We start from the raw sequence: 16,913 nt of genomic DNA, 5'->3' as shown, positions 1-16,913 counted from the left end.
ACAAAATTTTATACAAGATTATGCCACAAATTTTTTATACAAGATTATGTCACAAAACATTTGTACAAGATTATGCCGCAAAACTTGATCCATTGAGGGTTATTTTGAAGACGAATATGCAATTTGTATGGAAGGGGGTGGGAAAAGATTGAGTGGTAGCAGTGGATATCAGTAGTGTGGATTTGGGAGCAGTACTTCTACAAATCTATGAAGAGAAAACATGGATTGTGGCTTATGCATCTCGCACATTAAAATCTGCAGAAAGAGATTGCTCTGTCATTGAAAAAGAGTTATTAGTGTGCACTTGGGCTGTACAGCATTTTAAACAATTTTTTTGAGGAACGAAATTTGTCGTCAGAACTGACCGCAAGCCTTTAATGAATATGTTGTCTGCCGGAGGTGGGAGAACATTGACTGCATGATTAACCCATTTAGCTGCTCAATTGAGGGAATACCAGTGTTCTGTGGAGTATGTCCCGGGCCATGAGAATGTGCATACGGTTGGTATTTCTCTTTCGAGGTGTGATGATGAATATGATGATGAACATGATTGTGACGTGGCATACACTGTGGATGATTTGAAGGAGGGGTGTGTCAATGGAGGGTCATTGTATGTCATTTCTGAAGAAGTGTGGAACAAGTCTTTGGAATGTGATGATATTCTGAAATTGGTACATGAATATCTTGTTCAAGGGTGGCCCGAAGAAAGGCAATTGAGTGGGGATTTGGGATCATTTTGCACAGTTTGGAATTATATAATGCTCAGTGATGGTGTTGTTGTGAAAGGTGACAAGGTGATCCCGCCCCATGTTTTATGGAAAAACATTTTTCTTTAGCACATGACGGATATCCCGGTATGCCTTCCACTAAAAGGTGAATTCATTAATTTTATTGGTGGCCAAAAATGGATGCTATGATTCATAAGTGGGTGAGTGAATGTGCACCATGTATAGATAGTGACAAGTCTGTTAAAGGTTGTGCTGTTGAGAGTGAACTCATTGAGTTACCTCTGTGTGTCCTTGGAAGAAGCTAGGTATTGAAATAATTGCACTGACTGGTGTTCTTTCAAAGAAATCAGCTTTTGCTCTGGTGTTGATAGGTTATTTTTCAAAATAGCCAGAGGTAAGAATGGTAGAGAAAGTGGACTCCAGTTGTTTGACTGAATTTTTGAATTACATTTTTTGTAGAGAAGGTTTACCTGAAGAACTGATATCAGAGAATGGTCCCCAGATCATGAATAAGGAGTTCGAATTATTTTTAACTAGATGTGAGAGTACCCATCACCCGCAGGCTAGTTGCCAAGTGAAAAGACTTAATATAGTGGTTAAGGAGTATATTCAATTAGCAGTCAAGAGTAGTATGCCTTGGAGGAAGGTGTTACAGTTAACACTTTTAACATATAGAAGTGCACCCAATTCTGTCACAGGAATGTCACCATTTGAACAATTGCATGGTAGAAAGCCAAGATGTAAATTGGTTCCTTGGTGGCTTAAAGGACAAAAAGGAAGTGATGTTGCAATTGATTTGGCAACTATCAGGGAAAAAGTGGAGATATATCAAAAGAAGATGGGCAAGATGAGAATGAATTGTTATGATATTAGTTGTGGTTCAAGGCCTAAAAGGAGTGTGGGTGACTATGCAAGGATAAAGATTCATAATTTAGCCAGTAAAGGGCTGTCCAAGTGGTCAGAACCTGTGAGAGGGTATAAGTATTCAATAAGGTGGTGAGTGTGGTAGATGGTAAGATCTGGAATTTAAGCAGAGTCTCGGTTTACAAGTGAAAACTTGAGAAAGAAAGTGTGTGAGTGGATACTGGATGTGATAGTGACTTATTTTTATATTGGAGCAATATTAATATGGGCAACTAGTTCCTCTGGTGGGGGCCAAGATTCTACTGTGAAAGAAAATGAGAATGGAGTAAATGCACCTTGACTTTTAAAATAGTGCCTGTGGGTCTTAAGATTTGTTTAGAAGATCTGACCAAGTCCATCGAAGAAGCCAAAGGAGTACAAAATATCCTGAGAAGTGCAAGGACCATGTAATGAATTAATTATTTAATTATGTAATATAATGTATATATATAGTATGTGCTATTTGCTATTTGTCTGGGAGTTGTATTCTATGTTATATAGTGTGCTGCCCTGCGGGGAGCAGTTTTTTGCTTTTAAAAAGGGGGATGTGTGGTAGACTATGTAAAACCGTAAGTTTTGGAATGTTGAGGGTAGTTTGTATTGTAACGGGGTATGGAATGCATTGGTGAGTTGGTGGGTGTCTCAGCTGTTGGGTGGTTGTTAAGCTGCCCTGCTCCTTTACTAACCCGTAAACTGCACCTAGCTTCAGAGTACTTTGTTCTTCAGCTGCCACAAGAGGGCAGAAATTCATATCACTGTTTTCATAACTTTATTCTCTGCAATGAAACTGTAGTTACCATCATGTCTCGCATTCCTTTTTCCATTTCATACAATATGAGGCAGTCCATCTCACACAGGCCTGCCCATCCTGAAGGACACAAATGGACTGTAACAAGGTAGAGGAGACAAGGCATAATGAAGATAAGTAATAAAAAACAGAGAAGCTGTGATAAAGACTAAAGCACCTGCACAAGAGTGGCCAATATCTGGTCTGCACAAAAAGTTGATGGTTGCAACACATATATGTTAATGCCCACAGTCACTTACAGGAGTTCATGTTATTGCCAATGTTTATGGAAAGCAGCTGCAAGGAACTTCAGGTCAATAAAATTCTGTGACCTGTGGGCACTGTCACATGGATAGCATTTACAACAGACCCACAAGAATACTACACATGTTGTGATATAGCTACAATGGAGCAATGGAGACAAACAAGGCCAGAACACTGAATAATTACTTGAAGGGAAAACAAGCCCTGTGTGATGTTTGGTAGGTCCACATCTGCATTCATCAATAAACGGGGACTATGATGTGTAAATATTTTGTTAAGCATATTAGTCAGCTTTTAGGCTCCGAAAGAGTCCAAGTTCATGTTTTAGCAAAAGAGTAGAAAAGATAAGCTCAGGTACATGAATGAAGTGATCTGAGCTTAAATAATGAGCAGAAGTTGCTTCCTGAAGCTGCAGACCATACAATCTTCCACCTCTCATGGTCTTAACAAAGACCCTAAGGCCCATATTTATGGGCTTTGTGGCGCACGGCAGTGCAGCAATTCACCTTGGTGTGCTGCCCTGCATCAAAGGGCAGGAATCCTCAGTATTTATTCAATATGGTGCATTCCTGTCTTTCCCCCGGGGTTGCTGCCCTTTAGGCAGCCTAGCACCAACGTAGGCACCCTTGCACCATGGTGCAAAGGTGCCTGCATTACTTGCAGGATTGTTTTTGTGCAGGAAGAGACACCTTCCTGCACAAAAACAATCCTGAGATGCCTTTTGGACCCTTCAATGTGTGCTGCAGAATGCAGCACACAGAGAAAGCGGAACTAAACAAGGAGAAATAAACATATTTTTCCTTGTTATGCCTCTTCTGTGGAGGTGTATCTTTTTGATGAATTCCCAGCTTTATAAGTTCTTGTAAATCTGGTAATGCCTCAAAATCCATGGATGTTGTGTGGGAAAACCCCTGGAAAACCCATGGAAACGCCTCCCTGGTGCAGAGTAATGTAACACAGCGATTTCCACTGGTTACATTACTCGAAATTTATGAAGCTACACAGAGCCACACAAGGTGGCCTTGCATGGCTTCATAAATCTCACTTAAGGTTTGTGTTGCTCTTGTACCATGTTATGTGGTGCAAGAGCAACGCAAAGCAGGCCATAAATATGGCCCTACGTTTTGGCATCCAATTGAGGGAGCATTTATTTGTAGCGAAAGAATTCGAGATGTTATTTGCTGAGTAGGTCAATCAAATACATTTTTATACAAATGCTAGCTAGGGCTCCATCAATAGATTTGCTGTGGGATATCACAGAGAAAAACTACCCCAAACTATCCTTATCCCACCATTAGTTAGCAGACCACACTTACACCGAGCGAAATGGTATGAGATTCAAGCCTAAGACAACTAAAAAACATTGTAGGCCTCATTTACAAAGATTTGGCGTGGGGCAGTGCCGCAAATCATTTTGCTGCGCTGCAGTATGCCAAATCAAAAGGATAAAAATGCACCATATTTTTCGAGATACAGTGCATTTCTGCCCTTTCAGCCAGCGCCAGTGCACAATTTGGTGTCTAACGCCAATGCAGGCACCCTTGCACCATGGTGCAAGTGTCGGCGTTGTTGGCAGGATTGTTTCTGTACAGGTAGGTACACCTTCCTGCACAAAAACAATCAAGGGAGGCATTTCCCTCTTTCTATGTGTGCTGCAAAATGCAGCACACATGAAAATAGGAAAAAATGAGGAGAAACAAAGATATTTCACCTTGTTATGCCTGCTCTGGGGAGGCGTAAAGTTTTGGCTCTGCCCCAGGTTTACATGATTTTTTAAATATGGGGCAGCATCAAAATTCATGAGTATTATGTGGGAACACCCACCTCAATGCCCATGAAACACCTGCTTGATGCAGAGTAAGGAAAGGCAGAGCTTTCCTCTGCTTACCCTTACTCCACATCTATGAGCCACACAAAACCAAGCAGGGTGGCTTTGCGTCACCTCATCGATGTGATTGGGAGCCCTGGGCCACTGGAGCATCTAAAACTGTGACGCCCCGGCAGCGCAGGTCTCTTGTAAATAAACCCCTACATTTATAAGAAAAAAACATTTATGTGCAAACTGGTCAATAAAATATAAAAAATTACCTAATTACCACAAACTATTTAAGGAAAACTGACAATGAAAAAAATGGAGAAAGATAATAGGCTTAACCATTTTGAAGAAATTTGGTAGGAGTTGCTGTTACGCTGGAAGTCCACAAAAACAATATTTTCCTGTGTGAAACACTACAAAAGTCACAAAATTGCCTTAAGGTCAGATTGTAAATGCCCTAAATTAGATACAATCATGATTCCATCCGAAAACAATCCAACTCTGTGATGTTCCGAATTTAGCGGATGCAATGATTACCTCATATAGTGAATAACATGCAGACGTTGGTACTTGCCACACCCAAATCTGCATGTTACAATAAATACTGTACACTTATTCTACAATTTAACAAACAATTAGGTCTTTATCACACACAATTACTACTCGGTTTGGTACATATCATGTAACTCAGAATTCTGACTTCTGAGCAAAACAAGAGTTTGCTTAAGGGTCATAAAATTCTGACCCACTCAATCAGAGTCATAGAGTCACTGTGGGTTTATTTTAGCTGGACTGAGAAAAAAGTCAGTTCAACTTGCTAGTGGTCGCCGTCAGATATGGCTGGGGGACTTTCGTGTTTGGCCCAGTTAACATTCTAGAGGAGCACATGTGGAATCCAGTTAAGACCTGCTTCATGAACAAAAGGCAATCGGATTGTGATGATGGCCATGCTGTGATGGCATTGAGATATGTAAAATAGTGACTTAATAAATGTTTTACCTGTAGTGATTGGCTCGCAAGTGTATCTGTAGAAGAGTTGTGTCTTTGTGGATGGTTACCATGCTGAGACAATGAATGCACCCATTTACCATGCAGGCTTATGCAGACTTGTGACTCCAATGCAGTTACTCAGAGGTGGAGTAACAACTCACACAATAGCATCCATGCCTTAGTGGAGCCTGCAGATACATTGTTACACTGATTCATGAATTATATTCCTACAGTTTGGATAGGAAACCTCAGACTGTGATGGGAATGGAATGTGAAGTAAAACACAGTTACTGTGATGGAAATATTTAAGGTGGCAGCATTGCACTGAGGTAACCATATAACTGATAATGTCAAATTAGAGAAAACTGTAAATGGCCTATGTGAAGTGGAGTGAAGGTTACAAGTGGCCACTATGCGAATCCATATCTTTGCTAAAGAGTGAACGTAACTCTATTGTAATTTTTTTGCTATTATTTGTAAAAAAAAAACAAAAAAGGCATAAATAATAGTTGTTAACCAAACTCAGTGAGAAGTGGAGAAAAACTCATGGTATGCACCATACCAACGATATTAACTGTCTAACATAGATAAATTACTGATATGTTGTTTTCAAAGTAAAAGGGGCATTGATGGTATATTGTTGATGTTTTGGGATATTTCCTTTGTGAAAGTAAGTTTAGACAATAAGTGCACCTAATGTGATACATGTTACATACAGCAAAAGCAGTACCAATGCTGGAAGAAATACCCAGCACTAAAGATTGTTCTTTGGCCAAGAATAGAAAATAAAAATTAATTTAAGTGACAGTTTACAACGAAATGGACCATATAATTATACATTTCAAAGTCAGTTGGAGAAGTCTGTAGGATTAATGCAAAAGAATAATACGAACAGGACGTAAAACTGAATGTACAATAAGTGTATAGACTTTCCTTGGGGGTGGAATATAAGCTAAGCCATGAACCTACAAAACAGATTGAAGCAGTTATCAAACAGTTGTTGGCCTCAGAGCATATAGCACCTATTCTGATAGCCAAGAAACATGATGGGCCGTATGTGTATGTGTGTAGATCAGTTTGATCACAATGACAACAAATGATTGGACTGTTATATCTTCTCTAACATAATATAAACGTTGGTGATACTAGTAATGTTGTGTGCTCTACTACCTAACTTCAGATGTATCTGCATCCAGAACCTGGGCATTCAACTTTATTTATGACCCAATTTGCAACATATTTAATACTAAATGTATATCTGGTATGCTCTAATTCTGGAACAAAACGATAAATGCACATGAGAACTCTAAGCCAGCATATTTTGATGGTCCTAGCTGCCCTTGGTGACAGCTACATGTCATGTTTCGCTGTATGTCGCACCATTTCGGCACAATCAGAACATTATTTTGCTCTTGTGTTTGTCTGGGTGTTTACATCCAGGTTCTGCACAAGGGTTTTTTTCAGTGCACACCAGGACAGCAGAAACAACAGTAAGTGCAAAACAAAGAGCATTCCCACATGTTATTCCCCATTGGATATACCTAGATGTAAACTGGACACAAAGAGTACCCACATCTAGGACCTTCCTGCACAAAAAATAATTAATTGTGATTTGCTTCTTCTATGTATGTTGCAGAATGCAGCACACATAGAGCAAAAAATGAGGGGAAATAAAAGTATTACTCCTCGTTGCATCACTCTAACACCCCCCCTGCGGTGGCATTAGTTTTTGGCGCTGTCTCAGGTTTATGATTCTCATAAATCGGGGGCAGCGTCAAAAAGCAATGGGCATTGCGTGGGTACGCCCACAGCAGCACCTATTGCACGCCCCTTTGCTGCAGAAAACTGCGTTAGTGGCCCATATTTAGAAGGCCATGTTAAGCCACAAAAAGTGTAAATATGGTACAGGGCACAGCGCTACCGGAGCATTGCAAAAAGTAACGCTCCAGTGGCACAAGGGGCTTGTAAATAGCCCCACAGTTCAGAAGCAGAAAAGATCAAATCCTAGTTGAGTATATGGTTGTTTACTTCCTTTCATTTATTAGTTTTATTATTCAAATGCTCCAGGATGTTTACACCAATAAATGTAAGAACCGAACAACCATAAATACAACATGGATTGGTGTCTTTATCCTATGAATTTTTTGAGAGCTGATTTGTCTTCGCTATTCATTGCTGTGACATCTCCGGAGTAATGTATGACCCAGCGGCTGTTAGTTCAGCATCCAATCCACTACTTACTTATGACCATAGCCATCAAATAGCAGGACAAAGGTCATCATCATACAACCAAGAATCTTCCACCATATTCTCATTGCAAAAGTTATTTCTACAAGGGAGTTTTGGCACTCCTTCATAGGTCGAAATTGCGACTATATTATGCAACTACATTGTTATACTTTCATTATTTCTCCAAATATAATGAGTGCTATCTTTCTCCCTCAGAAAATCAATGACCTTATCAATTCATTGGAACAGTTTCACTAATTTACCTCACAGATACAGGCATTGAAAATTGCTGAGCAACAATTAATGCATCTTTTGCACCACCCATTTGAAGGGAGCTAATAAGAACTCAATTTGCTATTACTGGCTTCAAAATATCATCATCTGTATTCTGCAGAACAAATACCTACCTATACGTCGTGTAACGTATGTTAATTATCACATTTACGGTGACATTTAAACATAAGCAGCTCTAGTGGGTATTTAGTCACGTATTGCAGGGGTGCTCGTGTGGGACAAAACAGTGCAAAGGGTGCAGGGTGTTGCATTGCTTTAATTACTATTGATAAGGCCCACAAATACAGTGCAAAACTATCCTCGCCGCCGTTTGTAAATGCAAGCTGCAGTTGTACCCCATATGATCACTGAATTGCAAAAATGAAACGTAAAACAACAACATTAATTGTGTATCAGGGAGACAGAAAACGTTTTCTCTGAAGGCAATGCTTTAGTTTTCACAGTATAGTCATGAACAGCAATTATTTCCATGTTCAGACACCTTACTAAAACCATCTTTCCTTGACAAAACTCAGAAAACAAAAAAGTCGAACAATTCCAAGATTGTCTTCGGGAGTCCACGGACCCGCTTACGTTTTGCCCCAAATGTAGCTCAGTCTTTATAACATACAATAAATGTTGACACAGCATGGGCAATCATTGATTGGGTGCAACACATTCTTTCCAGTTTCAATTATTGACCAAAAACGGACCACAATATGCTCATTTTGAGTGCTTACTACTCCAAAATGCAGACTTCCCATTATTTAATGGGGATTTTCCCCTGGGACATTTTAGCAGATTTGACCTGCCCAGAAGAACCTGGGTAAAATAGTGGAGGTGCATTGCTCACCACACAACTTGTAACTGTGATGTGTACAGCAAATCCGATCAGTTAGACCAACCATTTTTGGGGGCCTAATGTGGATAACCACTGCCATCGCCCCAATCTGTTACAGCCAGCATTAGCCACAAGAGATATTCCGAATTCACTTTCTAAGCACTACAATAACTTCACACAGGCAAAAGGAAAAGAACGAAGCCATTGCTTGAAAGGTTTTAACGTAATTTGTTGATAATTTATTTTATTATAGACAAACGATTGTAGTTTCAGAAATTACTTTCACTTTTTTGGCCTGTCAACATTTTTTGCTTGTCTTCTTGTAAGGTTTTTCCATTTAAAAAAAACTATCTTAAAAGATATGCTGTTTGACTGATTAAATATACTTTAACTTTATCACTTTAAAACACTACTTAGTATAAAAAATAAGTCTTTAATATGACTTTAAAACGTTGTTTGAGAAAAACGTTCAGCTTTCACAATGCCGCGTTATACAAATCCGTATTTTACAATAGTAGCAGAGAAACTGCAAAATAGTTGCATTCCAAATTTAAATAGTCTGTGCCACTTTTTGTGATTTCTAAGAAGAGCGGATTTGATTGGATCTCCTTCTGTCCACACAGCAACTCCTCCACATCACTGAATTCCTCTTTAGAACGTTTACCTAGGAAGAGCTGGCCAGTGGGCGTGGGAGTGTAATTTCAATAGTGTAACAGGATCAGATGATTCGGGTCCAGGAGCCAAAGGGACCCCGTCACCCCGGTTCGTGACGGTTTGTTTTACTATAAAACCACTAGGGATGGTGGACCAATTTCTTTGCTTCCTTTTGAGTCCATGAACGCCTTGTTTAGCTACTGTAGGCATAGCAGACTACATTGTTGGAATATTGTCTGACGCGAGTATTAAAATATACAGCATTCGATTCCGTGGCATTTACTTAATTGCCGTGATTATTAATAATATTGGCTACAAGGTGAAGATGACTTAAAGGTACCATCAGATACTCGGTGGGTGGGGTTCTTTCTGAAATGAGTTATTGTTTTGGCGATAATTATCTTGGAGCAGCGCACATTACTAATTATTCAATGTTACATATATTTAATTCACATGATATTATTTGGTTATAATGTTGACATGAAAGCAAAGAAACCGAAAAGCCAATAAAAATAATCAATTATATTTGAAGTTAAAACTGTGATGGAATCGTGAAAGTCATACAGACCTAAGATAATTAACTTTTGACATGTGTACGAAGTTGTATTTCCTAGCACTGAAGAATAAGATGCGGTATCTATGAACATTAAACCTAGAAATGCTGTTTATATTCATTCAATATATAGATAACAATGAAAAAAAAGAATCTAATTACTTACAGCGAGCTGTTGTTTTTCAATCATCGAAGGTTTCCTTTCAATTATTGCACCTGCGGAAGGGAATTCAGAGCTTATTCAGGATTTAGAATAAATCTTTAGAAAATTCATAATTTATGTTATTTAAATAGTGCATTATCAGTGTCGTTGAATAACAAGGAAACCAGTTTTCTTTAATGCATAACTGAGTCCAAAAAGGCACAAGGGAAATGTGTTAAAATCCTTTCGGCAAGCAAACATTATTCCATTGCTGCTCACGTTATATAAAGTATAAAGCAGTTAGAACCTCTTTATGTAATTTATGACATTATAATTACCTACTGAAAGTATGCACAAACACAGACGCTGATGAAGATGGCAGACTGTCAAAAGGAAAGACTAATATCAGATGAGCAACTGTAGTTTGCTTTGCTTTAGTGCTACAATTTATCAGAACTGAGAAAGAATAAGTAAAAATATAAGCTGGAACCTGGCATTGGATAAGGCTGTAGCCATCATCTACGGTAAGTACAAGAAATGGCAAAGCCAAACATTCTTGCCTATGTGGCTTTTGCAAAGTATTTTTTTAGACTGTTGCACAGCAGCACGAATGTTGTGCAGCACGGCTAAACTAAAAAAAAAGCGCTGTGATGTGGGCAACGCTGTCCGTGGCATGGCACCTTTTTTTAGGTCGAGCGTGCAAGCACTCTGACGTGCTGTAATCTATCTGTCGGCTTCTAACCACACCCACAGCACGCCCATCACTATCACTCGTTGATGGGCTTGCCTTTAAAAAATCCCTTGTTATTATTGGTAAATGCTTTACGTTTGGCCCTCCTTGGGGCGGTTTTGTTACTGCGTTGGCCAACGACCCTGTTACACGGATAATTGCACGTTTGCCGCTACATTTGACTGCGAAAAAACGTATTTTTACTTTGGTGTCTCCCCTTCTTGCTCATGGTGGCTGTGGTACTTTGAACTGACTCACTTATGTCAACTGTTTTACTTTTCATTTTCAATTTATGTGGCAAGAAAAGTCCAGTTAGGAATTTACAACGCTAATAGCTCTGACTCAAGCAAACGCTAGACCCATTGCATTGCAAATGCTTGTTTTTTACTGGGACCTTTTTTTTACTGTCAACCATGACACATAGTAGCCTCATTGCTGTACAACATGGCAACAAAGAAAAAAATGACAAAGCAAATAGTAGAGCTATTTGGCTTTGTCAATATTTTTGGCATGTTTTAGGCCTGATAAGCTTTCAGTATGGGATGCTCCATTTTAACGATTTTGACTTGGAGGATATTATTTGAAGCTAGACTTTTTCTGTGAATTTTTGCATAAATTTGGTTGTTATAAAATTGTTCGGTCCAGAAAAATCCAACTTCTCCCTAGTGTCATATGTAAATCTTTTTTAATATTAGTTTTAGTTAACGCTATTGATGAGGCCATTTTCAATCAAATATGAACACAAATGTCTAGACAGAAGTTCAATATTTCCAAGATCACAGGTGTGATTCAAATAATCAAAGGCTCTAGCATGTAAGAAATAAGCTTACATAATTCCATTTTTTTTAGGTTGAATTGGGTGTTGTGTAGCCATTTTAGTTATAGCTCCATGCACGTTATTTTAACACACTAGGCTGTTGTGCACTTTAACCTAGATATATTTTATTCAGCTTCGTCTTGTGATTGTTACAATACCCATTTTTACGATCTTGTTTTATTTTCCATTTATCTAACTGTTTTTGCCTAGGCCAGCACTCTGTTCTCAAACATGACATTCTTGATCACTCTGTGCTTCGTCCAAGGCTACAGCACTGTACATTGCCAGTGAACGTGGTAGAAGTTTAGTCTCCAACATTCGTAGAAAATACACATCCTTACGTGGGGACATTTTCTCAGAACATCAGTTGTGTTGTTCTAAAAACACTTCCTTGTCCCTTACACGTTAGAGGGAGATTCCAGCCAGTGAATAACGACTGTATGCTGATTGCTGAATGCTTCGCTACAGATGCTAACGCAGACCGCAGGCCTTTGCTCAGGTATGGGGGTTGATGTCTTCCCAGGGGAACCTGAAGGGCATGATTAGAGCTTAACATGCTGTGCTCGATCATAACCTAGGTAGGGATTAGTCCATTGATAATAGTGACAATATGATAGCGTTGTTTTTACGCTTCACTCTTCTCGTCACAATTTTAATTCTGTCATGTTGTGTCGTCCTGGTTATGGTAGCTCACGCTTTGCTATCTAAGATGCAGTTGTTTTATTAAAACTCATTATTGAAACATATACTGCCTCTGTTTGTCATTTATATATGAGACTGAATTGTAAATGAGAGAACCGGATGAGACCTGAGTGACCACGACTTCCCTGAGAAGCCAAGTATGTCATGCGCTCGGCTGCCCAGTCATCCCTATCCTTGGATAGAGGTGATGCACTGCTAGTTGGCCGGAGCAACACCCGTATTGGAGCGACAGGTGTCACCCGCAGTGGGTTAGACTTAGTCTCCCACACCGCGGGCGATTCTGCCACTCAAAATTCAGTAGTCTCATTAGAATAATGAGAGCCTACGCGACATGGGTATAAAGGGAGGTCACATCCATGCTCACCATTCCATATGTTTCTTGCTATGGAATATTGTTGATCTAAGCTGTCTCTTAAAAAGGAGGGCAATCCCTGCACAAACGGAAATAAGAAGTTGTCCAGAAACCTTGAATTTTTCTTCAATAAAAACCCTATAGAACTCACCATGGTTCTTCCGAGAGGGTCATTTTTGTCCTTATGAAATCAGTGCAGAACGGTGTACTGTAGTGGTTATTAGGTGGTCTGTTTTCAAATACTATATCCTTCATCTTTCTCTTCACTTCATCAACTTACTAAAGATTTTTATAGCAATCTCCTCTGATGGATTATTTTAGAATTTTGCATAATCATCCCTCCTGTTCAACTTTCAATTTCTTTCTCTGATGGACTGCAATTGATCCTTAACTACTAGGTTTCTTCCAGTATCAAATGCTTTTATCACATTTTTGTTTTTGCTCAATTCATCCAATTGATTCAATTAATTTTCATTTTGTTCTTCCATTTCTCTGATGTACTTTAAACATATCCTCCACCAACAGTTAATTAAAAAGCTGGATTTTGGTGCCAAGTGGCCATTGGAAGCAGAATATGTTTTACTCCTTAGCCCACTAGTTTGGTTAAGATTTTCCAACCCTTGGTCTCTAACCATCTCATCCTCACCCAAATATCCTTCAGGAGGTGAAGGGTTCTCCATTTTCCTGTGCCAGGGGACTAAGCAGCATTATACAATTGGAATGTTGAGAGCTCCACTGAAGACAATGGAGTAGCTTTGGGCTTATAATGGCTGGTATAAGCCCAGGGCATCAACATTCCAATGTTATCTTCATGTTTCTCCCTTTTTAATTTTGAACATTCTACCCATAGTGGGTGGAATGTTCCAATAGCCTATAGCCCTTCTGCCTCAGGCTATACCAGTTATTAAAGGCCTTCTCCCTCATGAAACTATAACTCAGGTTTAGGGCTTTTAACAACTGGTATAGCCATTGGGAGCAGGCCATAACGATATAAGTCCTGTATTTCCTGACTTGTGAAGCTGGAGGGCATACGTGCTACAACCAGTGTTTTTTATCATTTGTGAAGATGAAGTTGAAACATCTTTAACAACTTCAACTTTCTTGCAAGTTTGTAAAGATCAGTCCCAGTATTTATATATTTCATGTTAACGTCGGGCAAAATGTGAGACTGTAGTTGAAAGCTCTTTTTTGTGTGTAAATGTTAAATTAATTGAGGAGATGTTGATACCTACATTGTCTTATACTTTAATGTTTATATTTTACTCTTCTCTCCTCCCCTCATTTCCTTGACTTTATTTTAAACACTAACACTTGACAGATTTTATTGTGTATTTTCTATTGGTCACTATATTTTCCATTGTTATCATTTACATTTCTTGCTTTTTAGTGTGTGAGAAGTTCTAACTGGGGTGTATTAAAATGGGTCCAATTAATAGAAGATTGAGGCATGTATCAGAGAAAAACTTGAATTCAGATTAATATTAATTCTCATCCACTTATTACGCTGTAGAACATAAACATCACATTGAATGGCTGGGAAGACCCCTTCGGGGCCTTTTTCCTCCATCCCCATCCCATCTGTCAGCAGACTAACCCATGCCAAAGATCCTGCCCATCCAATCATACCACCAACATCATAGTGAGCACAACACATTTCTCTCCCAAGAGTTATGGCCTGGCACCTCATTTCCTTTACATATACTTCTACTCCCTCAGTTTTTGTACTTACCCCCGTTAACGATACTGTGGCAAGGTACAATTATTATTTGCTGGCTTACACAGCCAAATCCTACACCGTTCTTTTTTTTGTTGAAAATTGTGTATTATGTATGTACCGATATGTGGTCCCAATTCACAACGATAAAGTTAGATCAAAAGTCTAACTTTATGACTCAGTATTCACAAAGGGAATTGCGTGTCATATCTTTACTCCTGCGGAGGTTCCGCGAATGGGGTGGAATCCCTGCACTCAGGGCTGAATCTCTAGTTGAGCAACCAACATAGCACAAAGTACATCACTGAAAATATGAAATAGCTACATGTAGGCAGTGGGCAGTTACATATGTGTAGGGTGTATGGCATGTAGCGCTGTTGTAAATGTTCTGGAAAAACACACACCACTAGAAGAGTGTTAAAAAACATCGCAAGTTCTTAAAAAATCTCTTCTACTTTGGCACATTTAACCCTTAGTCATGGTCATGTATGTCTTCCACAAACAGGGAAATTATGAATGTAATATACATAAGGGGTACAAAGAAATCTGGCTGTGATTTCCTAATTGCAAATTTGTGCAATTTGCAATTAGGAAATCAAAAACAGCAATGTACTAATGTGACTCAGACACATTTACCGATTCCCAGTGGGTCGCAAGTGGACCTACCTCATCAATATTCATGAGATAGGGCGCAATTTGCAACCCATTAGGAATGGCTAAAAATCACAGGGATGTGGCCTGCTGTGGTCATCAGACCACCAAGTCTGTGATTGCTTTTTAAATAAAGAAGCTTTTTTCATGCAGCCTGATTTCCTACAATGAAAAGAGGATGTGTTTCAAAAAGAAAAATGATTCTTTCCTTTTTGTTTTTCCCTGGGATCACTGCCTGCTCTTAAAAAATATTTGCACCCACATTCACAAAGAGGAAGGGGTCCCTTGCAGACCCCTTCCCATTTACTAATGGGTTACCACCAGCTTAACTTCTAGGGTGCCCCGGATGAGCTGGTCTTGTCCAGGCACACGGTTGCCGTGTGCCTGGGACGAGACCAGCTAGTCCTGCACCCGGCCCACGGGGGGTGCGCTAGCGCTCCCCCCATGGGCCTCCCTACCACAGCCCCCAGTCGGGGATGGAAGGGGAATTGCTTTCCCTTCCACCCCTGACCTCCTCCCACCCCCCCAGTGACGTCTGATGACATCCCCGCTGACCTCATCAGAGGTCACCACGGATCCTGCTGGAAGCATGCTTCCAACGCGATCCTGGAAGAGAAATGCTTTTGCACTTCTCTTCTGACCGGGAGGTGGGGCGGGAGGGACATGAAAGGAAAGACCTTTCCTTTCATGTCTCTCACAGCATTTCTGCTGCCCAATCGCGATACGATTGGGCAGCAGAAAATCCCACTAGACACCAGGGATATTTTTTTGTTGTTGTACATTTCAATAAGGGGAGCGGCCACTTGGGCAAGGGCCGCTCCCCAGGGGGGGAAATGATTTTGAGGCCATTTCTGCCCCCCTGGGGGACGATCAGCCTCATATAATTAGGCCGATCTGCCCCCGGGGGGGGGCAGAAAACCACTAGACACCAGGGATAATTATTTTTTGTTCATTTTAATTTTTTTATGTGTGGGGAACGACCCCTTAGGCAAGGGTCGCTACCCTGGGGGGCAAATTGTATTTCGGCCATTTCTGCCCCCTTTGGGAGCAAATCAGCCTATTTGTGTTAGGCCAAACTGCCCCCAAGAGGGGAAGAAACCACTAGACACCTGGTGTGTGTGGTATTTGTGTGTTTTGTTTGGGGGGCAGCCCCTTGGGCAAGGTTCGCTCCCCATGGGGGCACATTACTGTTGGCCATATCTGGCAATTTTTGGAAGGCCCATCTGCCCCCAAGGGGGGCAGAAAGCCCACCAGAGACCAGAGAAGATTTGTTTTTCAAAATAAGAGCGTGGGGGTATAGCCATACCCCCACCCCAAATAAATGAGGCCAAAGTTGTTCTGTCCACCAGTGGGCAGAATGGGCAATTACCGTGATCCACACCCAGGGGGGCAGAAAGTCTACTAGATGCCAGGGAATAAAAAATAAAAAAAATAGTGGGGTGGTGGCTACCAATCAGTATGGGCCTGGTTATGCCCCCACCCCCGCTGAAGGGGGAAACAGTCTTTCAGCTCTCCCCCGCACACTAAAAAATCTTATCCCACGACAAGCAAGAGGACATTTGTTTATTTTGGGTTTTGGTTTTACAGCTGGCCCTGAGAGCTTGGTAACTCTCAAAATCGTCCCACTTGGAATGGTGAGGGCTGCACTTTTTTGACTTTGGGACACTGCCATGTAGAAACATCCACAAGACCTAGACACATCTGAAAACTAAACATCTGGTTGATTCCAGGGTGGTGTGCTTCACATGCACCCCGCACCATTTTCTT

Source organism: Pleurodeles waltl, chromosome 5 (assembly GCF_031143425.1).
Source record: "Pleurodeles waltl isolate 20211129_DDA chromosome 5, aPleWal1.hap1.20221129, whole genome shotgun sequence".
Lineage (NCBI taxonomy): Eukaryota > Metazoa > Chordata > Amphibia > Caudata > Salamandridae > Pleurodeles > Pleurodeles waltl.
Note: the sequence above shows the minus strand (reverse complement) of the source record.